Raw genomic sequence first — 10,844 nt, 5'->3', positions numbered from 1 at the left:
CCGTGCTGGATGCCAACGGCCTCGTATCACCAGCAGTCGAGGTGACAGGCATCTTATCCGCACGGCTGTAACTGATCGTGCAGCCACGTCTCGATCCCTGAGTCAACAGATGGGGACGATTGCAAGACAACAACCATCTGCACGAACAGTTCGACGACGTTTGCAGCAGCATAGACTAACAGCTCGGAGATCATGGCTGCGGTTACCCTTCATGCTGCATCACAGACAGGAGCGCCTGCGATGGTGTACTCAACGACAAACCTGGGTGCACGAATGACGAAACGTCATTTTTTCGGATGAATCCAGGTTCTGTTTACAGCATCATGATGGTCGCATCCGTGTTTGGTGACATCGCGGTGAACGCACATTGAAAGCATGTATTCGTCATCACCACACTGGCGTATCACCCGGAGCGATGGTATGGGGTGCCGTTGGTTACACGTCTCGGTCACCTCTTTTCCGCATTGACGGCACTTTGAACAGCGGACGTTACATTTCAGATGTGTTACGGCCCGTGCCTCTACCCTTCATTCGATCCCTGCGAAACCCTACATTTCAGCAGGATAATGCACCACTCATGTTGTAGGTCCTGTACGGGCCTTTCTGGATACATAAAATGTTCGACTGCTGCCCTGGCCAGCACATTCTCCAGATCTCTCACCAACTGAAAACGTCTGGTCAATGGTGGCCGAGCAACTGGCGCGTCACAACACGCCAGTCACTACTCTTGATGAACTGTAGTACCGTGTTGAAGCTGCATGGGCAGCTGTACCTGTCCACGCCATCCAAGCTCTGTTTGACTCAATGCCCTGGCGTATCAAGGCCGTGGTTGTTCTGGGTACTGATTTCACAGGATCTATGCACCCACATTGCGTGAAAATGTAATCACATGTCAGTTCTAGTATAATATATTTGTCCAATGAATACCCGTTTATCATTTGCATTTCTCCTTGGTGTAGCAATTTTAATGGCCAGTAGTGTATAACCCGCTTTGCTGGCAGGTGATCGAGGGTAACCGCCCACTTCCTAACGGGATGCCACCTCACTACCCGTCGAGAATCACTTCACTGGATCGTCATTCGTTACTTTGACTATGACGCACAAAGTTATTCGTGTCTTATTAGTATATCAAGTGTCTACGTTTGAGGAGAGATGACGGCAATCTCATCTGTAGCTTCCACTACAGCAGCAAATAGTTTCTGCTGCCGCAATTTCCCACAAAAGCTACCTCCGTCGTAGTTGCTTCATACAACCTTTTGACGTCATACGTTTGCTGTTATACTCCCACTCAATTCAATTGCAATCCATAGGAATGATGTAGTGACTCAAAGAGCAGGTAGTACTACCTTCTCAACGTAATTTTTATGATACGAAGAAATGAAATCAAGCTTCTGAAGACTGTAACGAATGGAGAGGCTCGTTTCTGAAGCATGCCCCAATAGTATCGCGATCAACACCAACCGCCGACCCTGCGATCAGCGGCGACCTCCGGCCGGCATGTGTGCTGTTAGTGATGCTGTGTGCACAGCAGAGGGCCCTCGGCTACGGCACACACGTGGGGGGAATTGCGGCCAGGAGCATCGCGACCCCGTTAACTGGGCCGCAGCCCCCTGTTCTTGGCGCGGTTATCCCGGCCCTGGAGTATGCTCCACGGCGCACACACCGCCCATTCACCCCGGCGGCGCGGGGCCGTCGCAAAACACTTGTCGCCGTCATTCAGACGCAGGGGCGCGCGCGTACACACGGCAAACAGGTGCCCCGGAGCCGAGAGCTCGGCACACATTCGGGAAATTGAAATGCCGACGTCTGCCCGTCCCTGCGAGGACGGCCTCCCGTGGCGGCGCGCTGTGTAAACTCAAATAGCAGGGGGGACGCCGAGACGCGGGGACGGCTGTAGCGGAAGGGAAAGGCCAGCTTTACAGCCCGGCTGCTGGCTTAGCGGATCTCCGCTGCAGCTAACGAGACAACCGGCCCCGCAGGGAGTGTCGCACCAGCCTGCGAGACTTGCTTTCTTCTCTGGAACTCGCCGGAGCTGGAAGAGGACGAGGAAGAAAATTTTTGAGGCTGGACTAGGCTCTGAGAAACGTGCTTCCCCTCCTTCACCAACCTCCACGACTCGCCATTACGAAAATCTGTCTGCGACCATTCAGAAAAAAAGTCATATTTACAAGTTCCAGAGAAAGAGTCAACATTTACATTCCTCTAATAATACGGCGTCCCAGAAGAGGTGACTGCGGAAGGAATTCCGCATGGATGGAGGGAAATAATGGCGCAAGAATTTCCGGCCCCGTGGCTTTCTTTCGCTTTTGCAGTAGCTGATACGATACTGTTGCATAAGAGAGAGAACAGAAGCTATGTACAGAATGTCTCAGGAGGACTGGTCGGTCATCTACATCTACATGATTACTCTGCAATTCACATTTAAGTGCTTAGCAGAGGATTCATCGAACCACAATCATACTATCTCTCTACCATTCCACTCCCGAACACCGCGTGGGAAAAACGAACATCTAAACCTTTCTGGTCGAGCTCTGATTTCTCTTATTTTATTTTGATGATCATTCCTACCTATGTAGGTTGGGCTCAACAAAATATTTTCGCATTCGGAAGAGAAAGTTGGTGACTGAAATTTCGTAAATAGATCCCCCAGCGACGAAAAACGTCTTTGCTTTAATGACTTCCATCCCAACTCGCGTATCATATCTGCCACACTCTCTCCCCTATTATGTGATAATACAAAACGAGCTGCCCTTTTTTGCACCCTTTCGATGTCCTCCGTCAATCCCACCTGGTAAGGATCCCACACTGCGCAGCAATATTCTAACAGAGGACGAACGAGTGTAGTGTAAGCTGTCTCTTTGGTGTACTTGTTGCATCTTCTAAGTGTCCTGCCAATGAAACGCAACCTTCGGCTCGCCTTCCCCACATAACCGAATTCCAATGGGTTTCTTTTGGAACTCATGTGGATCACCTCACACTTTTCGTTATTTAACGGCAACTGCCACCTGCAACACCATACAGCAATCTTTTCTAAATCGCTTTGCAACTGATACTGGTCTTCGGATGACCTTACTAGACGGTAAATTACAGCATCATCTGCGAACAACCTAAGAGAACTGCTCGGATTGTCACCCAGGTCATTTATATAGACCAGGAACAGCAGAGGTCCCAGGACGCTTCCCTGGGGAACACCTGATATCAATTCAGTTTTACTCGATGATTTGCCGTCTATTTCTGACAGGAAATCACGAATCCAGTCGCACAACTGAGACGATACCCTATAGGCCCGCAGCTTGATTAGAAGTCCCTTGTGAGGAACGGTGTCAAAAGCTTTCCGGAAATCATGAAATACGGAATCAACTTGAGATCACCTGCCGATCGCAGCCATTACTTCGTGGGAATAAACAGTTCAGGGAAATGACAGGAACGATCATTCGGAGGAAATTGTCCCGTAAACACGAGCTCTACAATGCGTAACTTAAGAGCTGTGAGCGCTTCTTCGATAGTGCGAAACAAATCTCTGCTACTGCGAGCTCTTTACTTTCCATATTTTGAGAGGTGGTAGTATGGAACAAACCGAGAAGACACAGTGTTCAATAAACATGTGCATGCCATGAGAGCTATCAGTACTTGTTCATCTTCTTTGCTATGAAACATATCTCTTCTACTGAACAAGTGCTCAAAGATCTTAAGGTAGGTCTTTGCATTTTAGAGCCCATGTTTACCAGGCTGGGAAAATGGTAAAAGTATCTACAGTCTGTTCGTCAATTTTCAGCGTGAATACGAAACCATCCACAGGAATAATTCGACAGGAATAGCCTATACAGTGCACTGCTTGATTTCAGAATCCCTGAGAAGCTAGTGACAATGGTACAAACTTGTATGGATGGATCTAGGGCAGTCATGCTTTTCCGAAGGGTCACCTGAGAAAAGTTCGAGATTGAGACAGGTCTCAGACAAAGAGATAATTTCTCATGTTTTCTGTTTAGTGTCATCTAAGAAAAAGTAATAACGGAATGTAGGCAACAGAAATGGGCTGGAGTATAGTTGGGTGGTAATTTCAGCTGTCTCGCAAATGCAGATGATACAATGCTAAGTGAATCAATCCGTAAGTTGAAAGGAATGTACCAGCAAAAGAACGACATGATGATGATAATGTCAAGCGATATTCCTGTTTATACATTCCTATGTAATAAGGGGTTACCCTTAATCAAAACGTCTTCGGTCTCGGGTTCGATCCCCGCCACTACCTAAATTTTGATAAATAATCAGCATTGGCGGCCGAAGACTTCCGGCATAAGAAGTCAGCCTCATTCTGCCAACGGCATTGTCAAAGAGGGCGGAGGAGCGGTTAGAGGTTCAGGGCACTCTCTTGTCCTAGGGGAGGGAAATTGCCCCTACAGGCGGAAGAATCAGCAATGATCAACGACATGAGGATGCAGAAGGCAATGGAAACCACTGCATTAACGAAACGTAACGTGTATCCACAGGACATGTGGCCTGTAATTGAAGAAGTGTCATGATGATCTCTCCATTGCCAAAAGATTCCGGAATAGTCTCCCATTCGGATCTCCGGGAGGGGACTGCCAAGGGGGAGGTTACCATGAGAAAAAGATTGAATAATCAACGAAAGGGTAACGTTCTTACGAGTCGGGGCGTGGAATGTCAGAAGTTTGAACGTGGTAGGGAACCTAGAAAATCTGAAAAGGGAAATGCAAAGGCTCAATCTACATATAGTAGGGGTCAGTGAAGTGAAGTGGAAGGAAGACAAGGATTTCTGGTCAGATGAGTATCGGGTAATATCAACAGCAGCAGAAAATGGTATAACAGGTGTAGGATTCGTTATGAATTGGAAGGTAGGGCAGAGGGTGTGTTACTGTAAACAGTTCAGTGACCGGGTTGTTCTAATCAGAATCGACAGCAGACCAACACCGACAACGATAGTTCAGGTATACATGCCGACGTCGCAAGCTGAAGATGAACAGATAGAGAAAGTGTATGAGGATATTAAAAGGGTAATGCAGTATGTAAAGGGGGACGAAAATCTAATGGTCATGGGCGACTGGAATGCAGTTGTAGGGGAAGGAGTAGAAGAAAAGGTTACAGGAGAATATGGGCTTGGGACAAGGAATGAAAGAGGAGAAAGACTAATCGAGTTCTGTAACAAGTTTCAGCTAGTAATAGCGAATGCCCTGTTCAAGAATCACAAGAGGAGGAGGTATACTTGGGCAAGGCCGGGAGATACGGGAAGATTTCAATTAGATTATATCATGGTCAGACAGAGATTCCGAAATCAGATACTGGATTGTAAGGCGTACCCAGGAGCAGATATAGACTCAGATCAAAATATAGTAGTGATGAAGAGTAGGCTGAAGTTCAAGACATTTGTCAGGAAGAATCAATACGCAAAGAAGTGGGATACGGAAGTACTAAGGAATGACGAGATACGTTTGAAGTTCTCTAACGCTATAGATACAGCAATAAGGAATAGCGCAGTAGGCAGTACAGTTGAAGAGGAATGGACATCTCTAAAAAGGGCCATCACAGAAGTTGGGAAGGAAAACATAGGTACAAAGAAGGTAGCTGCGAAGAAACCATGGGTAACAGAAGAAATACTTCAGTTGATTGATGAAAGGAGGAAGTACAAACATGTTCCGGGAAAATCAAGAATACAGAAATACAAGTCGCTGAGGAATGAAATAAATAGGAAGTGCGGGGAAGCTAAGACGAAATGGCTGCAGGAGAAATGTGAAGACATCGAAAAAGATATGATTGTCGGAAGGACAGACTCAGCATACAGGAAAGTCAAAACAACCTTTGGTGACATTAAAAGCAACGTTGGTAACATTAAGAGTGCAACGGGAATTCCACTGTTAAATGCTGAGGAGAGAGCAGATAGGTGGAAAGAATACATTGAAAGCCTCTATGAGGGTGAAGATTTGTCTGATGTGATAGAAGAAGAAACAGGAGTCGATTTAGAAGAGATAGGGGATCCAGTATTAGAATCGGAATTTAAAAGAGCTTTGGAGGACTTACGGTCAAATAAGGCAGAAGGGATAGATAACATTCCATCAGAATTTCTAAAATCATTGGGGGAAGTGGCAACAAAACGCCTATTCACGTTGGTGTGTAGAATATACCATCTGACTTTCAGAAAAGCATCATCCACACAATTCCGAAGGCGGCAAGAGCTGACAAGTGCGAGGATTATCGCACAATCAGCTTAACAGCTCATACATCGAAGCTGCTTACAAGAATAATATACAGAAGAATGGAAAAGAAAATTGAGAATGCGCTAGGTGACGATCAGTTTGGCTTTAGGAAAAGTAAAGGGACGAGAGAGGCAATTCTGACGTTACGGCTAATAATGGAAGCAAGGCTAAAGAAAAATCAAGACACTTTCATAGGATTTGTCGACCTGGAAAAAGCGTTCAAGAATATAAAATGGTGCAAGCTGTTCGAGATTCTGAAAAAAGTAGGGGTAAGCTATAGGGAGGGACGGGTCATATACAATATGTACAACAACCAAGAGGGAATAATAAGAGTGGACGATCAAGAACGAAGTGCTCGTATTAAGAAGGGTGTAAGACAAGGCTGTAGCCTTTCGCCCCTACACTTCAATCTGTACATCGAGGAAGCAATGACGGAAATAAAAGAAAGGTTCAGGAGTGAAATTAAAATACAAGGTGAAAGGATATCAATGATACGATTCGCTGATGACATTGCTATCCTGAGTGAAAGTGAAGAAGAATTAAATGATCTGCTGAACGGAATGAACAGTCTGAGTACACAGTATGGTTTGAGAGTAAATCGGAGAAAGACGAAGGTAATGAGAAGTAGTAGAAATGAGAACAGCGAGAAACTTAAGATCAGGATTGATGGTCACGAAGTCAAAGAAGTTAAGGAATTCTGCTACCTAGGCAGTAAAATAACCAATGACGGACGGAGCATGGAGGACATCAAAAGCAGATTCGCTATGGCAAAAAAGGCATTTCTGGCCAAGAGAAGTCTACTAATATCAAATACCGGCCTTAATTTGAGGAAGAAATTTCTGAGGATGTACGTCTGGAGCACTGCATTGTATGGTAGTGAAACATGGACTGTAGGAAAACCAGAAGAGAAGAGAATCGAAGCATTTGAGATGTGGTGCTATAGACGAATGTTGAAAATTAGGTGGACTGATAAGGTAAGGAATGAGGAGGTTCTACGCAGAATCGGAGAGGAAAGGAATATGTGGAAAACACTGATAAGGAGAAGGGACAGGATGACAGGACATCTGCTAAGACATGAGGGAATGACTTCCATGGTACTAGAGGGAGCTGTAGAGGGCAAAAACTGTAGAGGAAGACAGAGATTGGAATACGTCAAGCAAATAATTGAGGACGTATGTTGCAAGTGCTACTCTGAGATGAAGAGGTTAGCACAGGAAAGGAATTCGTGGCGGGCCGCATCAAACCAGTCAGTAGACTGATGACCAAAAAAAAAAAAAAAAAAAAAAAAAAAAAAAAAAAAAAAAAAAAAAAAAAAAAAAAAACTAAACTCCTCCCGAACAGGCCATGAAGGCCCAACGGTACGGATCGGCCGCCGTGTCGTCCTCAGGCCATAGGCATCACTGGATGCTGATAGGGGCATGTAGTTAGCACACCGCTCTCTCGGCCGTATGTCAGTTTCCGAGATCGGAGCCGCTACTTCTCTATCAAGTAGCTCCTCAGTTTGCCTCACAAGGGCTGAGTACACCCCGCCTGCCAACAGCGCTCGGCAGACCGGATGGTCGCCCATCCAAGTGCTACCTCAGCCCGACAACGCTTAACTTCGGTGATCTGACGGGAACCGTCGTTACCACTGCGGCAAGGCCGTTGGCCAAAATTACGACAACTACATCGAGTAAACAGTAAAAACCTATTTTTTCAACTTTCACTAACAAAAACAAACAAAATCCTCGGAAAATTAACATCTGTAAATCCCCTACGTGATGTTAACCTTTGTTCTACGAAATTGTAATTATTTTACCGAGAAACAAGCGATATTAGATTTTCCCTTTTTCCCTTTCTGGCAACAGCACGTTACTGATGGATGTGTCTTCATTCTATCATTTTTGGCAGTAATAATTGGACCATTGCTCCAAATTTGGTTTTAATTTGTGAAGTGGTCAACTTCACACTTCTCCTGTTTTAATTACAGTGCAAGTAATTTCTTGTCTTTTGGATTAAGTTGCTTGGTGACACAACGACAGAGCGCCATAAGCATTATGTCGTTGTTGTTGTGGTCTTCAGTCCTGAGACTGGTTTGAAGCAGCTCTCCATGCTACCCTATCCTGTGCAAGCTTCTTCATCTCCCAGTACTTAGTGCAACCTTCATCCTTCTTAATCTGCTTAGTGTATTCATCTCTTGGTCTCCCTTTACGATTTTTACCCTCCACGCCGGCCGCGGTGGTCTAGTGGTTCTAGGCGCGCAGTCCGGAACCGCGGGACTGCTACGGTCGCAGGTTCGAATCCTGCCTTGGGCATGGATGTGTGTGATGTCTTTAGGTTAGTTAGGTTTAAGTAGTTCTAAGTTCTAGGGGACTGATGACCACAGAAGTTAAGTCCCATAGTGCTCAGAGCCATTTGAACCTTTTTTTTTTACCCTCCACGCTGCCCTCCAGTGCTAAATTTGTGATCCCTTGGTGCCACAGAACATGTCTTACCAAACGGTCCCTTCTTCTAGTCAAGTTGTGCCACAAACTCCTCCCCAATACTATTCAGTACCTCCTCATCAATTATGTGATCTACCCATCTAATCTTCAACATTCTTCTGTAGCAGCGCATTTCGAAAGCTTCTATTCTCTTCTTGTCTAAACTATTTATCGTCCATGTTTCACTTCCATACATGGCTACACTCAATACAAATACTTTCAGAAACGACGTCCTGGCACGTAAATCTATACTCGATGTTAACAAATTTCTCTTCTTCAGAAACGCTTTCCTTGCCATTGCCAGTCTAAATTTTATATCCTCTCTACTTCGACCATCATCAGTTATTTTGCTCCCCAAATAGCAAAACTCCTTTACTAATTTAAGTGTCTCATTTCCTAATCTAATTCCCTCAGCATCACCCGACTTAATTCGACTACATTCCATTATCCTCGTTTTTCTTTTGTTGATGTTCATCTTATATCCTCCTTTCAAGGCACTGTCTATTCCGTTAGTTAAAAAGACCTACTGTATAGGAATTATCCGAAAGGGGTGGGAATCGATAGATGTGGCACACAAGTACAGACAAAATACGACAGTAATTTCAGAAAAATTATATGATTTATTCAAGAGAAAGAGAGAGAGAGAGAGAAAGAGCTTCACAAATTGAACAAGTCAATAACGCTAGGCCACTTCTGGGACTTATGGAAGCAGTTATTCAGCTTGGCCTTGAGTGATAGCGTTCTACGGTGTCATCCCGTGGGATATCGTACCAAGTTCTGTCCAACTGACGCGTTAGGTCGTCAAAATCCCTAGGTGACTGGAACGCACTTCTTGTAATTTCCAAAACGTTCTCAACTGGGGAGAGAGCCGGCGAACTTGCTGGCCAAGGTAGGGTTTGACAGGCACGAAGACGATCAGTAGAAACTGTCGTAATGTGCGACTGGGCATTGTCTTGCTGAAATGTAAGCCCAGGATGGCTTGCCACGAATGGCAACAAACAAGGACTAAAATATCGCCAACGCACCACTGTTCTGCTGCGATTGACAACCAAAGAGGCCCTGCTATGAAATGAAGTGGCACCACAGATCATCAATCGTGGCTGTCCGGTCGTACGGCGGGCAACAGTCTGGTTGGTATCCCACTGCTGTCTGGGTCCTCTTCAGACACGCCTTCGGCCTGGAATCTCACTGACTGGAGTAGAATTGTCTTCAGTGATGAGTGCCGCTTCGAACTGAGCCCCGATGACCAGTGAACACGTGTCTGGAAGCAGTGGACAACGGTGGATTAGCAATCTGACTGTCGCACGCCATATGTTGCGGGCCGGGGTGGCCGAGCGGTTCTAGGCGCTACAGTCCGGAACCGCGCGACCGCTACGGTCGTAGGTTCGAATCCTGCCTCGGGTACGGATGTGTGTGATGTCCTTAGGTTAGTTAGGTTTAAGTGTAGTTCTAAGTTCTAGAGGACTGCTGACCTCAGACGTTAACTCCCGTACTGCTCTGAGCCATTTGAACCACTTATTTATTTATTTTGCGACATCCAGGAGTCAGGGAGGTGCCATTTACCTTCATAGTAGGACACTTTTGGTTGTCATCCACGTCACCGTTACCAGTGGGACATCGACGATATTCTGTGCCCCCGTTTTGCTGTCATTTACAGCATGCATCTTGGGCATACATGTCAGCAAGATAATGCTCACCCGCTTTCGGCGAGAGTTTCTACTGTTTGTCTTCGTGCTTGCAAAACCCTATCTTCGTCACCAAGGACGCTGGACCTCTCCTTGGTTGAGAGAATTTGGAGCATTATGGGCAGAATCCTCCAGTCGCCTCGAGATTTTGACGATCTAACGGTCAAATTGGACAAAATTTCTCGCCTGGTCAGTATTGTCAATCAACGTACAAAGTATTCTGGAAGAGCCGGCCGGAGTGTCCGAGCGGTTCTAGGCGCTACAGTCTGGAACCGCGCGACCGCTACGGTCGCAGGTTCGAATTCTGCCTCGGGCATAGATGTGTGTGATGTCTTTAGGTTAGTTAGGTTTAAGTAGTTCTAACTTCTAGTAAGTCCCATACTGCTCAGAGCCATTTGCACCATTATTCTGGAAGAACTTCGACTTTTGGTAGACGAGCGGGCGATTGGCGGCGTGGTGACCTCAGCATCGAATTGCGAATTGAG

The 10,844-nt window shown here is 45.9% G+C and overlaps 1 pseudogene; it reads right to left on the bottom strand.

Moving 5' to 3' along the window:
- Positions 1 to 7,743: 7,743 nt before the first annotated feature.
- Positions 7,744 to 7,861, bottom strand: LOC126417611 (5S ribosomal RNA; annotated as a pseudogene).
- Between the last annotated feature and the right edge of the window lie 2,983 nt (positions 7,862 to 10,844).

This window comes from Schistocerca serialis, chromosome 8 (assembly GCF_023864345.2).
Source record: "Schistocerca serialis cubense isolate TAMUIC-IGC-003099 chromosome 8, iqSchSeri2.2, whole genome shotgun sequence".
Taxonomy (NCBI): Eukaryota; Metazoa; Arthropoda; class Insecta; order Orthoptera; family Acrididae; genus Schistocerca; species Schistocerca serialis.
This window is presented reverse-complemented; position numbering and strand designations above follow the sequence as displayed.